This window comes from Halyomorpha halys, unplaced genomic scaffold (assembly GCF_000696795.3).
Source record: "Halyomorpha halys isolate HHAL.00 unplaced genomic scaffold, Hhal_1.1 Scaffold106.1, whole genome shotgun sequence".
Classification (NCBI taxonomy): Eukaryota; Metazoa; Arthropoda; class Insecta; order Hemiptera; family Pentatomidae; genus Halyomorpha; species Halyomorpha halys.
The window spans coordinates 1493669-1509160 of record NW_027111449.1 but is presented as its reverse complement, the minus strand read 5'-3'; the positions used below and the strand labels follow the sequence as shown (position 1 = coordinate 1509160).

The 15492-nt window shown below is 30.3% G+C and overlaps 1 long non-coding RNA gene across 1 annotated transcript in view; it reads right to left on the bottom strand.

Annotated features, from left to right (window-relative positions):
* Nucleotides 1–11917: 11917 nt before the first annotated feature.
* Nucleotides 11918–15492, bottom strand: part of LOC136796261 (uncharacterized) — an 84119-nt gene continuing 80544 nt past the window's right edge. Inside the window, exon 4 of the long non-coding RNA XR_010843946.1 lies at nt 11918–12290. This is a non-coding gene — a long non-coding RNA (uncharacterized lncRNA). The remainder of the gene's footprint in view (nt 12291–15492) is intronic.

Below are 15492 nucleotides of genomic sequence, written 5' to 3'. Positions count from 1 at the left end.
TTTAATCTAACTAAATATAATAATATAAATCAAAAAGAATAACGCTGAGACCTTAGCTTAAAACAATAAACTCATAACTGACCGAGAATTTAATTAGTGAAGCCTTTATTTCATTATGTGACACATTTTTTATAAAGTATATAAATTTAAAAAATCGCATTCTTAAATAAATATTTTACTAATAAAATAAAAAGTTACCACCAGTTACTAAGACAAATGCCAGTACAAACCAGTCTACAATTCTAGGGAAAGAAAACTCACAACAGTTCCAGAAAATTTAGTAATATCATTTTGTAGAAGGGAGAAGCCACGTGCAATCGAAGGCCTTACTCACGTCTGAAATATTTTGCCCTACCTGCTTAGTATGGCGGTAGTCGTTGGCAAGGAATGTATGAACAGCGTTAGGCATGATGAGATCATATGTTTCGTAATCTGGTCAGGATGTGCAGGCGGACTTTCAGCTGGTCTACTTCCTCAACAGAAAAAAATATTCCTCGTACATTCATGCTCAAGAAAATCCTAAATTATAAATATTAATGAAAACAGGGATCCAAGGGATTATGAAGGATCAGAGGAAGCCCGTAAAGTGGAGGGAACCCCTCAAAGAGAGAAAAAGAAACTCTTAACTGATGGATACTTAGCCCAAAGTTGACAAATATCCCATTGTAAATTATAGGCGCACCTTGATTCATTTTTTAAATAACAAGCATTTATTTTCAAATAGTAACCATAGCAATTTAATTTTTGTAAGCCAACCTGTGCACTTGAAATTGAGTCTTGAACCAAGTATTTCTTGTTTCTATGATTGAAAAATGAAGGTTCAAAAAGCAAAATAAAACTATATTCCTGTCAACGTATCCAACATGACACTGCATTTTTCTCTTATGACGCTAGAAAAATGTATGCATGGACAAGAGAGCCCGGCAAGCATAATGACAGCAATTTGGTGCTGTAACCGGACAGTTATCAAGGCTCATAACAGCTACGGCTCATGGCTAAAATATGGTAATTGCATCTTCTATTATCATACCTCATTCTACCGGCCATATTCACAACAACTTATCATCAATGGGATAACAATAGTTCAAAACGATTCAGCGGGAGCTTTAACAATTGAATCTAAGAAAAAATTGCTTAGGCTTTTGTTACTGCTTACTGAACGATCCATATACCCGCCTCAGTGTATCCTCAACAGAGCACTACCTAGGGTTATGCCACCAGCTAATCTCATGTGAAAAAACAACAAAAGGCAGTTATTAATGGTCCTTTTTAAATGACAAATTGCAATTTTAGTTACAAAATAATTACAGGTAAAATGGCCTAGAACAAGAAGAAGACTTAGCTACTCATTTATATCTAGCTACAGGTATTATAGTTATTGAATAGAATTTAGATTTGGATTACATCATGGCTACAAAATGAATAAATAAGAAACGAGACTGTCTCAGGTAATACATCTCAATTAATATCAAAAATAAAAACAGTTGACTCACAATAAAATATTTCCTTTTTTTTTTTTTTTTTTTTTAGAACTCACTAAAAACCATTTCTAGACCCTCCACCCCCTCCTATCTTGAAACCTAAACACTGAGAGACTGGTAGTGTCGCAAAGTATCGACTTGTTAACATCAATATTCCCATAATCCCTAACTAAAAGTTTAAGACTGTACTCAGGAATGTCATAGAGAGTGGGATTGAGGAATTGTCACATCCCCTTCAACCCAATAATTTAATGGTCCTTTTTAAATGACAAATTGCAATTTTAGTTACAAAATAATTACAGGTAAAATGGCCTAGAACAAGAAGAAGACTTAGCTACTCATTTATATCTAGCTACAGGTGTTATAGTTATTGAATAGAATTTAGATTTGGATTACATCATGGCTAGCCTCAACCAAGGGTGGATCCAGAAACTGTCTTTAGGAGCTGCAAAATAATAATAATATGTTTATAAGATTCCTTTTAGATTTAACATTCTAATATGTTGTAGTTTAGTTCAATGAAGACAGAAATCCTGATGTTACCGGATTTGAGTGAGATTTGTAACATTTAAGATTTCTCTCGATATGAAACAAATTTTCTTTTGTTTAGAACAAAAATATGGAGGATATAAAATTATTTCCAAAATCAAAATTTTGCTGCTCTTCAGGAGAGGTGCGTCCCCCCTCTGGATCCGCCGATGGTGGCCAAAATATCGCTGCTTTGCCTAAATAGTGGCACATCTGAAAAAAAAATGTTTTCATTTTATTACGAATCGAATGTATTCCAAATATAGTTGCGTAAATTGGATTTACTTTTTCAACTGGGGCCGCCCGAGAGACTGTCCCAAAGCTAGTAGTGTTGTCACTAAGTATTCTAGTTCACGGTACAAGACACAGAATACATCAAACAAAAGAACCTTTTTGGCAGATGTGCTTTAATTCAAGAGACGATAAGGCTACTGAATAGTTTCCGGGTATTTCCACATTTTAGTCAATCGTTGAACTACATTACCTCCAAGAACAAAAATATTCAAAAAAGAAATTAGAGTGTCAAGGAATACTAGGTGAAAATCGAGTTAACATATTAATTATTTTCCATTTGGACCTTCGGTGAAAGCAAACATTTAAAATAATATTATCGGAAAGCATTACGCCGAACACAAAGAAATGTGTTGAGCATTTTACAGGAAAGGGCATTGTTTCCTTGTGATTGGGCAGAACTATTTCAGCAAGAAAGACATTCATTGAATGAATACACCAAAAGCTAACTAAAGTGGCACAGCAGTACGTACCTTACTAAACATGGGCTACAGAAGAGTAGGTCATTGTTAGCATTAATCAAAGAGTGTCCTATTGTGCAACTCCATCAAAAGGGCCATTTCACAACTGCTCTCTGTTAACATACAACTAATCCATTCTCGTTGAATGTCAATATTCCACAGTATATTATAAAAAGGGAGCTCTTGTTTATTATTAAATTCTTGTTCTATTGTATATATTTGTAAATGCTTATTTCTTTGTTCCAGGAGGTAAGAAAAAAAAAAAAAAAATTCTTGATGTTGCTCTTAAAGTAAACACTCAGAAAATATCCAGTTTTAAAAAACATGTCAGAAAATTTTTAGCTGGCTTCTTAAAGAAAATTTTGTATCACACCGTAAAAAAAAAAAAGATCTATTTCATTATGAAACAAGTTGTTATTTTGTACTATGAAAATGAAGCATAACAAGCAGAACCTAAAAACATAACAAGTAGAACCTAAAAACACAACAAATCACAATTGTGTGATGCTTACATTCTTGTTTAATGTAAATACTTCACGGCAAATTATAAAAAGGCCTTGTTTATTGTTTAGTACATCCGCAATGTAAATTGATATTTAATTAATATTGATACTGGCCTAAAAGTAAGTCTTTAGAACTTCAAATTTTAACAATTTCGTAGAATTGTAATAAGCTGTTTTTAAAAATTGTCAGTAAAATCATGCAGAGAGGGGGCTCCCTAAGGAAAAGAGGAATTTTCGCAATAATTTTATATTACTTGTTTCATAATTTGTTCGTATTCGTAATTGTTTTGTAGTGTGAAATCCCTTTCCCCTAAACTATGTATTAAGTTTTTTACTTTGATTGACATCGTGGATCAGTTGGTTTCTAGGTAAAACAGTATGATTCCTGTATATCCTGTATAATCTTATTATTTCATTTATACATGAAACTTTTGCTGTCCAGTACTCAATTCATTTATATTTGGCAATTTAAAACAAGTTACATATTGACACAAAATTAAATTGAAATATTATGTATTTATTAATTATAATTTATATTTACTATCACGTAAATTATCCATTAGAAATCATACCTTCGAATTTTGTTCCATATTTTAAGAAATTTTTTAATAAGTACAGATGAATATGGAGCTGGAGAACCAAAGCTACAAAATTAATAAATAAGAAACGAGACTGTCTCAGGTAATACATCTCAATTAATATCAAAAATAAAAACAGTTGACTCGCAATAAAATATTTCTTTTTTTTTTTTTTTTTTTTGAGAACTCCCTAAAAACCATTTCTAGACCCTCCACCCCCTCCTATCTTGAAACCTAAACACTGAGAGACTGGTAGTGTCGCAAAGTATAGACTTGTTAACATCAATATTACCATAATCCCTTACAAGAATGGACAGTAACTAAAAGTTTAAGACTGTACTCAGGAATGCCATAGAGAGTGGGATTGAGGAATTGTCACATCCCCTTCAACCCAATAATTTAAAAATCCAAAAAATTGGAAACCATGATAATAAATTTCAAACAGAGTAATTATAGACAAACATTCTACCCAAAAAGTAACATTGAAAACCAAAAATATTATCTCTGAATTTGAAAAATTTTGATTTTATAGAATTATATGTTTGAAAAGAAAACAAAATCATTGTTGTCATTCGTGAACATTCGCAAGTACAAAGTATAATCCTAAAGGATTTTAGAAAATTAAGATAATTCATAATATGGTTGTGAAACGTAAAATATTTTAATATTGTTGTAAAACCTGGTCAAAATTGTTAGCCTCTTTAAGATTTTGTGCCTCCCAACAAATTTTTGTAGCAATGTTCCTGCCAATACTTAGCAATATCTCAAAATCCACTTAGTTAAAGTGAAGGTTTAGTCAGTATAGCTTCCTATAAACATTTTTGCTGGGAATATAATTATTTATATTTCAAGCTCAATGATTCGTTCTTTGAGAATGGAATCTCCGGGCTAGCGGATATCCATGAAAATACATTTGCACATGTGTAAGCCTAAGAAGTTGATGGAATTTGATAAATTTGTTCAAGAATATTTTTACATTAGTCCCCAATCCTTTGGGTCAGATCGGATGAGTTTTTTTTTTTTAATAGATTCGTTACAAGATGGATAATGTATATGGGACAACCTATGAACAAGCTGAAAATTTTATCCAAATTGTCAGCAAGGATGGCTATGAGGAAACTTGGGTACAAATGTGGTTCACTTCCTGAAAGAAAAGTTTCCCCGCGTGGAAGTTAAAACGCACAGACTTTTATACCATACTAGAAAGTGGAAACATTGAAAACACCAATTTTAATTTAAATGAAATAATAGAGTTTTATTTGAGAAATGATAAAATTGAAACGGTGATATGAAAGAACCGTTAATATACGACCCTTAGTTGTTCCCTCAGTATAAGACCATTGATTGATCCAATTACCCTAATTGGCTTGAACATGTACACAGACAAGAACTACAATTATAACGAAGAATTATGGGCAGATATTAGGGCGGAAGGGCAATATAAGAAATATAAAGATTTTGCAAGTGGGAGAGAAGGGCAGAGGAACCGAGGGGTAGGGAGATTGAAATTCCAGCACGCCCGGGTTCAGGGACCCCGCTCCATTGATAAAACAAACAGCTCCGCTTTCGCTACCATTTCACCCCTACTCACCTTTTTTAGTTTTTATTCTCTCATCGGTCTTATTCATCCTTTCGAAATTGTGTATGTTATTCAGAGGTTTAATGGATTTTTTTTTTAAAGTTAACATACGAACATGGATATCAATGGTATCTACAAACTGAACTTGAAGGGGATTGCTGTATCATGATTTATAGTATAATTATTAAAATAATACGAAACTCCTCATGTATCAGGCAGATAAATTAATATATTTAGTTACAACTATTTATTTTTAAAAGGTTATCATTTAGAATATTATACATTTTAGTATGCAGAGTAACGAGATTAAAGTAATGAATTTTTTATCTTTAGAAAGAAATTGATAGTGTTAAGAACAATGACACCTCAGTTTGGAAATGTTCTACAGCTCCTCCCAATCATGTATGAAGTCATGAAAACTAAGCAATTGTCTCTTCATATCGTATATTTCTTTGAACAGTGTAATTTCTGAACACAAAATTTTTTTAATATTATCTATGACTTTCTCCAGGATACCGTAGTCAGGGGTTACTTTATGAAAACTCTACTAGCTTCGGGACTGACTGTGGGGGGACTATAAGAGAGATAGTTACCCCAATCTATTCTACTATCTTTGGAATACGTCCGATTTAAAATAATATTAATACTTCTTTGTGAAACGGGCCACCTATTCAATCAAGGTAGATTTACAAGAATTCCGAAAGATTTACAGAATTCCTTTGTTGAACAATGAACTAATGTTCTGCAACCAATTTTTTTTTTTTAATTCACTGACAAATATAAAAATGTAATGCTGTGCACACCAAGTTTGGTTTTTACACGATTTACGAAACAAAAATATAAAGAACAGGGGAAAGTGAAAATTATAACAAAAAAATATCACTTTTCTGTCTATACAAATTCGAATTTTAGGGTTTCTCGAGGTGGGAAAAACTAATATATAAATTTGGTTGAATACGATATTTAACAACAGTAGGGATATTACTTACGCATATATAATATTTATACATGTAATTGAATTCGTAACAAATATAATATGAGTATTTTACTTATTTAGTTTTCAAAAATAATAATGCGTATTATGAACATATTTCAATAAAGATTTATCTATTATTTCTCAATCACTCATATTAATGAAGTTGAATTCCATATTATTCGTCATACTGGGGACAATAAATAAGTGTGTGAACCTCACTACAATGCATTCGTAGCCAGCCAAACCTCACTATAACCAATTTTAGTCATCCAAACCTCGAAATAACTAATTTTAGCCGTCCAAATCTTGATTTCACGAATTTTAGCAACACAAACTTAGATATAACGATTTAAAACAAAACAAAAATGAAATTGGTTATTCCAAGGTTCCACTGTACCTAATGCAAAAATACTTCTTTGTCTACAACGATGAAGAGTGATCGAGCTTTCCAGACAACTTAATACTGAAAGCATTAGCTGGAGATGCTATTAGCTTTATTTTTACGATATTTTATGAGCGTAAAGGTACACGGTGCATGCTCTTGACCATATCTAAGTGAAGGTACCAGAGGTACATGGTGCTTGAGCTTCACCATATCTAAGTATACCTCTAATTGGGACGGGCAGGAAATGAGTTTTACTCTTAATAGCTACAATTTAACGGGGTTTCTTACTAACGCAATCATCTTTAACACCGAGATTATTCGCATAGAATAAATCATAAAGCCTGGGCGATTCTTCAAAAGAATTATTTAAAAATAAAGGAATACCTGTTCGATTTTAGAAAACAAAACATTGCAGATGACTAAAAACTGTAAAATTCTGCTTGAGCTAGTAAGCCGAATTCCCAGCGGAAATGGTTAAGAGATTCATCTCATCCGCTCTCCCACCACTTCAAAGCGGATTTCCTAATAGGTCTAGGGTTCTTTCTTCTACTCGATAAGAGTTCCTTCAGTTCCTCGACCACAATACCTACAAGTCGAAGTTTCGAAGTAAAGTTATATTTCATTTTTCATAAGTACCATATTTTTTTAAATATTTTAAAGAGCACTTGAATCTCTACAATCATAGGAGAATTGAAAAATGAGGATTTTTGTATAGATACTCACTACAAATATCTTTCAGCAATATAGATCCTAACACGTAAGAGGTCATCCTGTTAATTTTATAACGGTAAAAGTAGGATTCGACCTATCTACTTAATACCTAATTTAAGAATGTAACCTGTTTCGTTTTGAGATATCTGTATTAAATTTGAAAATAGTTTAATTTTGACTGCAATGCATTTTTTCCTGAAATTTATTTTCAAAATGGAAGTCGACTTATTCGTGGACGTCCTTTATTCGAGTATATAGGGTAAAAATAATGAAATGATAGAAAAATAAAAATTATTTTTCGTACCCTCCTATGGGAAAATATTGAGTAACACGTACAAATATAAAAATATATACAATAATCCAATTAATAAAACCAAAATAAACTAGAAATTATAAACAATTAAAATATATTCTATAAGAAGGTCTGGAATAAGTAATGTATTTGGGAAAAGGGAATACACACCCCTATTGAACAGTACATGTAAATAGAATCGTGTAATCAACAAAAAGTTTTTAATAAATACTGGAACAGACCTTGGAATAAGTTAGAGTGAGATTCCAAAATATCTTTTTAAAAGTCTAAAAACACATGAATATAAAAAAATTAACTTATTCGGTAATAAATCAAACTTCATTTCATTAACTGAGCTTAATGTAATGACTAAAATCAATTTCAACAGTTTTCTGAAAAAAAACTTTTAATGATATTTCTCGTTGTAAATTCTTAAGTTTTCTTTTGTAGAAGTATGCCAGAAATATGAAAACATTATAGTTTACTGAAATTTCCATTCTGTTCTAAAAAATTTATTCTTTGCTAAATTGTTATAGAACCAATTTTGAAAATACGAAGACTGTATTGTATCTTTCTCTCGACTGAAAGAATCAACTAAGTATTACAAACTAATTATTATTATTGAATGTGTCAATTAAGCTTAATATTTGAAAATTTACAATTTTATGTATTAATTGATTTGCTAAAATTGCGGCTAATTTTTACAATATAAAAAGATATATTATCATATTTTTAAATAATAATAATAATAATAATAATAATTAGATCAGCAAGAGACCATACTTTCATTTGTAATTTTATCGGGATATCGAGCGACTGTCAACATAAACTATGTAAACACGGATTAGATTCAGATAGGAGGGTCTATCGGTCCAAGTTACAATTATTAGTCTCCTTTTTACATCAAATCATACGTTCAATATAATGCATTTATTACTGTATATATTTATTTATACGTAAATGGATATCACACTCTAAAAAATAAATCATAAAATATATATTTAATAAATTAGTTGAGAAGACCAAAAAGTAAAACAAATAAATATCGCTATGGGTCCCTCGGACCAACCTGTCACATGCTGAGGGTTGATAAAGAAAATATTTAATTAACTTTTCTTTTTTTTTATGTTTAATTAACAGCGGTAAAAACCCAAAATTGAGATGCACCAATTACAAATTATTCTAGACTGCTTTTAAAGCCAACGCGTCATTTGTTAAAATAAACATTTATAATCATTAACTCAAAAAATGGACTACGCTTGGAAAATATCCAATGGTTTAGAATCCTGATAAATCAGATTTGAAGCGTTTTTAGAAATATTCTTGCTACTTACGTAACATCCCGTATAATATTTCCTCGCTTTGCTTTAGTTGTGGCACATCTGACAAAAGAAAATTTTATCTTATTTTCTTTTTGACGTATTCCATAGATTGTATTGTAGACTGGGGTTACTTTGTGAGAACACTTTGAGGCAGTCTGTAGGAAGACTGGGTAGAGAAAGTAGTCCTAGCCTACAGTACTTCATAACACAACATTTACAATTCGTCCAATTCAAAATAAATTCATTTCTTTTTTGGTTACATGTACAACTGTTAAAGCAAGGCAGTGATATATTTTGTTTCTGTGAGTTATTATATCTATCATATTATGAGTTATCATATTATAATACAGCTTTGATTGGATTTATTTACAACAATAGAACACATACAAATTCGGAACTCGAAACTTTCTCCAGATTAAAAGTACAACGACAGAAGATTAGATTCCGTCTAACAGTTTTTAATTAGTAAATGTATTTGTAATGAAAGATAATGATACATGGAAGACATGTAATATCATGGATCTTCCAACAAATGTTGCCATTGCCGCTTCATTAACCACAGTTGGATCCATTACATTCTACATTTCTAGATAACTGTAAGCAGTAAAAATGAAAATAGAATATTGCTATAGGATATTAGGGTTGCGGATGTGCTAAATAGAGGGCAGTATTCCCCGGACAGAGTGGCATTCCGGCGGCGGGCTATTTAGGCTGGAGAAAGTACGGCAATGCCGAAGAATGTACCCTTCGAATTCCTCAACCTCCCTCCCGGTGCGAGTTTCAGAAGGATACCGTTATATTCTCAACATTTATCAATTTCATTGTTCAATATTTAATTAATATATACATATTAATCTGGTATTTATAATGATCAATAATTGAATACGTTAAAACGTGTCTTAGTCTTTGTCGGTTTTCTTCGAAAATAATGGACTATTGCATGGAAGGACATCAGAGGATAGGGGAGAGGGTGTAGGTAAATTTTGTAAAGGGTTTCAAGGTGTCCCAGTATACACGTTCACTTCCATAATCCCTACAATTTTTAAAATTGTGATTTGATTTTCTCTGGGCCATATCAGTGGAACATTTAATTTTATAACCTGCAATTCAGAGCACCTACCTCTGGAACTTTCAATGGGATGGGATACTTATTTTTTTAAGGGTTTGTTTTAAATAAGATTTTAAGACGTATTTTTGATCCGGGTCGTCGAAAAACCATAGATCGTAAAAATCCATCAACAATGATTCGCGAACAAACGGTGCAGAAAATATTTAAAAAAATTCTTTAGAGCAAAATTCAACTCCTTAAGAATCAGTCATCAATAACTGAGTCATTTAATCATTGAGGCATCATCATCATGGCAGCCATTTTGTTCTCGGAAAGTTATGGAAACTCAAATTAAGATAATAGATACTTATGGAAAACTGAATTTTCAAATTATTTTATTTTCGATTTTAGGTACAATTAGCACGCAAATTCGTAAAAAAAAAAAAGGAATCATTAGCAATATTTCACGATTTACGCTTTTTAGATGCGTCGGATAAAAAAGTGGTTGATATTAATTCATCTTATAATTTGAATTACTATATATATATAAAAAAAAGAAGAAAATATCCCGTCCCAAGGGGAATTATTGAGTATTATTATTTTTATTGAATAATAATAATAATACAAGCTGCCACAATTAAGGGAAATAAGTATTGGAGGTTGCATTTATACAAAATATACATTCTAAAAAAAAAAAGAAAAAACGATCAAAATTATATGATAACAATATTCCAAAAATAATAATAAAATAATTAACAGAATACTTCATAAACAAGATTAAAAAAAAATACATCTGATACATTCACATCTAGATGAAGAATAGGATAACAACATTAACAATACCCTCAAAAGATAAACAATATAACAATATACAACATGCCAATGCTAGAGTGCAGCAAAAATCCAGCATATACATATATGTAACATATACATTCATATATAATATTGTAATAAGCAAGTATCAAAGAAATCCATCCAATATCAAAGTAGTTATAACTATTATAATAGTCAGTTATATATTATATTACTAACATATTGATTTATATTTATAATGTGAATTTCCCTTAAATAAATTTTAATAAAAAAAAAAAAAAGAAAGAAAGGAATCATACTTATCTTGAAAATAGATAAAACTTGTCCGTAATAAAAAAAAAAAAAATACAATGAACATAATAAATAAATTTATAATCATAAAATTCTTTCTTGAGACTGGCAATTTTTTACTAAATAATTCAAAACATTATCCAAATTATAGTCTCAAAACTTTTATTGTTTTTACACGTCCAACATTTCGGCCAATTCGGCCATCTTCAGGGACAATCTTAATTCACTATGAAACATATTATTTAATATTTTTCCAAACACTTCATACAGGCTATTCTGCCCAGGTCAAAACTTTTTATCCAATAAGTCAAATATCCATTAAATTTCACAGTCAAAAATATTTTTCATTTTACCACTATCATACACTTTTATTATTTATAAGTGTATGATAGTGGTAAAATGAAAAATATTTTTGACTGTGAAATTTAATGGATATTTGACTTATTGGATAAAAAGTTTTGACCTGGGCAGAATAGCCTGTATGAAGTGTTTGGAAAAATATTAAATAATATGTTTCATAGTGAATTAAGATTGTCCCTGAAGATGGCCGAATTGGCCGAAATGTTGGACGTGTAAAAACAATAAAAGTTTTGAGACTATAATTTGGATAATGTTTTGAATTATTTAGTAAATAATAAATAAAGGGAGAAAACGGATAGATATTACGCAATATAAATGAACTTTAAACCAGAAATTATTAAAAGTCGATTCTTAGAGATCAATCTCCTCGGTTCCTTCGAAGCTATCTCTAAAAGATAACAAGAGATAAGCTATCGATATCAGTCCATTCATAAACACCCATTGATTAGATCCTCTCTTGAAAAAATACTTCACGCCTATAGTATTTAACGCTTAGCAGTTGTTTTTAAATGTTTAAATAACAACTGTCATAAGAATACGAATACTATAGATAAATAAATAAATAATAAATACAACCTAGAAAAAAAATTAAATAGAATACTCACTAAGTTATTAGTAACCTTCCAAGTTCCTCAAGAATAGAATACCACACTCATACTTCTTAGTAATACCTGAAAAAATAAAAAAAATAATTTTTTTGTGTTCGAAATAATTATATATAATAAAGAAAGTATGAAAAATTTATTATTGAATCAGTAAGTTTAATATAATTTAGCAATAAAAATTATTTAAGTATAATCTAGCAATAAAAAGGAAAATAAAGAGATGAAGCTTTTACTATTTATTTTACTTTATTTGACAGAGGAAATTCGTAGTATTTCAGATTGTTATTTTATTAAACCTACTTGCCCTACTTAATTTAATCCTAAAAAAAAAAAACTGTAGTTCACAAATTCATCATTAAATATTGTTGGTTGTAATATTTCGTAAGTATGAAAAAATGTAAGTGTATACCATTTAAAAAGAATCCAGTGACATCTAGAAAGAGTTCTTCAAGTTATTCAATAATAATAAGGAAAAGATATCTCTAGAAAAAATGTATTTTTGATAAATTTAAATAATCCAGAAAGAAGAACTTTCTATAAGGTACATCTGTGTTTCGAAAAAAATAATAAGTGTTGTAAATATTACAATAATGCTTGAAACTGAAAAAAAATTGATCAGTATCCAACAGAACTAAGGTGTAACGTTCGTTTTTGTTCCTTTACACGTAAAAATATAAACCTATAATAAAAAAAAAAATATTATGATTTTCTGGGCAGCCTCTGTAATGCGGACAAGTTCAAATTAATATATTTAAGGCAACATTTTTATTTATCAATTATATCTCTCGAGTACTTTCTTAGTATTATTAAGTTAAACCTAGTGAAGGTTAATGGTTCATATAGAACACTTCATCAACCAACAGAAAGGATGGTCACACCATTCGGTTAGAATTATTGCTCCACAAGCTTTTTTATTAGAATATGTATCTACTTTGGACAGTTGATCTTGCGAAGGATGCCAGGAAGACGGATGGTACACAGGGAAGATACAAGAAGGCAAAGCGGCCACCAACTGACTCGGATCGATGGATTGCATTTGCTTCACAAAACGGGTCCTATGTTCCCATCATCTGCTCCGCATCATCTATCTGAAAACTTCTGGGACAAGATTCTCTCGGCACGAGGATCTTCAACTATGTTCCAGCAATTATAAGCAAAAGACATACAAATAACCATCGTTACCAGCAGTTTAGAAACTACAATAATACAGAAGCTCAAAACTAAAAAGAAATAGGAATCGGCAAAGAATGAAACGAAATAACGAAAAAAAAAAATGTTTTGATCATTTCAAAACCAGGGATCCAAAATAACTGTGCATTAAAATTTTGAAAAGTTCTCGTTCTAACTTACACGTAGGAACTTTATTGAAACAGTTTATGCTAGAATTGCTAGAACTTTTATACACAGATTATATTGTATAAAGTTTCTTGATAGAACATTTTATCGAAAACGTCTATGATAAATGTTGTATCTTTGCTGGTTTATGCTAGTTTCTTTTATGCATGTATAAAATTGTATGCACTCCTAATTAGGTTCATAAAAATTAAAAGATTTTTCTTAACAATACAAATTTACTCCTGTAAATATGCTTCTAAAGTTTTGCAGCACAAGTTTGTGAACACTTATAAGAAAGTAATTACATTTAAAATGTTCTTGTAAGTACATTATGACCAGAACTTTTATACAACGGTTTTGGAGATAATTTATATAAACAAATTTTTTACCAAAAACTATGTGTGACATAGGTTTTCGATGAACATTTATATTAAAATTAAATTGTAAAAGTTCAATTTAAACAGGTAAACTGCAACGTTCAATAACCGTTTGGAACTCTGCTTAAAACCAATTCTTCTTGTTTAAAACACCATAATTTTGGAGGTTTACTTGAATGTAGGTAAGTTGAGGTAGTGAATGGAAACAAATTCAAAATAAAATTCAGATTAAATAGCTTTTCCAAAAATGGTTTAAGAATTGAGGAGTATTCTATGAAAATTGAAATATGAGGAATTTTCTATCAAAAGGTATTTGTCCGATTTTGGAAAGATAGTGATTAAAAATTGTTCTACGAGCAATTAATGTAGAAACGTTAAATGCTTATTGAAAATGTTGATTATTAACACCTGGTAGGGGAAATATGAATTTTGAAATAAACTAGGTAAGTTTTTGGTGTAGGATTGAAATTAAAAAAAAAATTTATATTTTTCACACATTGAAAACTCCTCATATCCATTCTGAAAACTCTCAAAAAAATGGATTTAAAAAAAAAATTCTACATGTAACAATAGTTCTTTTATTCTTTCGAAACTTCAATTTTCCCCAACCCAGCCTTTGAAAATGAGCATTCTCAATTAAAAAATTGGTTTATCTACATAAGATCCTACTATGATAATTTTGTTAATATTTAATCATCAAAAGTGGATAGTTTGACTTTTGATAGAATATTACTTTAATAGATAAATAATTCAATTCAGTATTTATTTAGCAGAAGTTGAGAATACATCAGAGTGGAAAGTCGGCGAAATTGAGCAGGTTGGACGCATTATCTTCGAGTTATCAGTTCTGATGTTAATTAAACAGCGGAGTTGGTGAACTGTCTACCTACCTACTGTACTCTAATGAAGGATCTTATACCGAAACCGCGTCATCCTTACGCAAGTTCTCTTCTTATTAGCGGGATATTTAAAAATATATCTGTATGTATAATAAACTTCATCCTTCCGAATATTGCAAAAGAAATCTCAGATAACCATTGACAGTCGAGAAAGGTAAAGAATAGCTAAAAAATATTTACAAGTAACCCAATGTTTCGCCCCTTTCCGTAGTGCTTCATCAAGACTAAATGAGGGATTATATAATATGATAAGACTAAAAGAATATACTAAAGGTTGGATAAAAAGTTATAAATATATATAAAAAAAAGAAAGCTGAAAACTAAACGAATATAAATATAAAAGAAAACAATACTGATTAATAACAAGTACAGTAAAAAGTGATAGAATTGCAGATAGAGTATATATCAGCTATTACATAAAAGAATGCTTTGAAGGCGCTTAAAGCGTTCAATTATTTAATTATAAGGGTTACTACTTTTTCTTGCCCCCACTATTTCAATATTTTGTAGCCCATTATATAAAATAAATAAATAACCTGTAAAAAAGTTGAATAAATAGTACAGGCAACAATGAGATTTCATTTGACCGAAAATGCAAGACACTTAATTGTTAATGGAGACTCATACCACAAGACATTTAAACTTTTTTTTATTGTG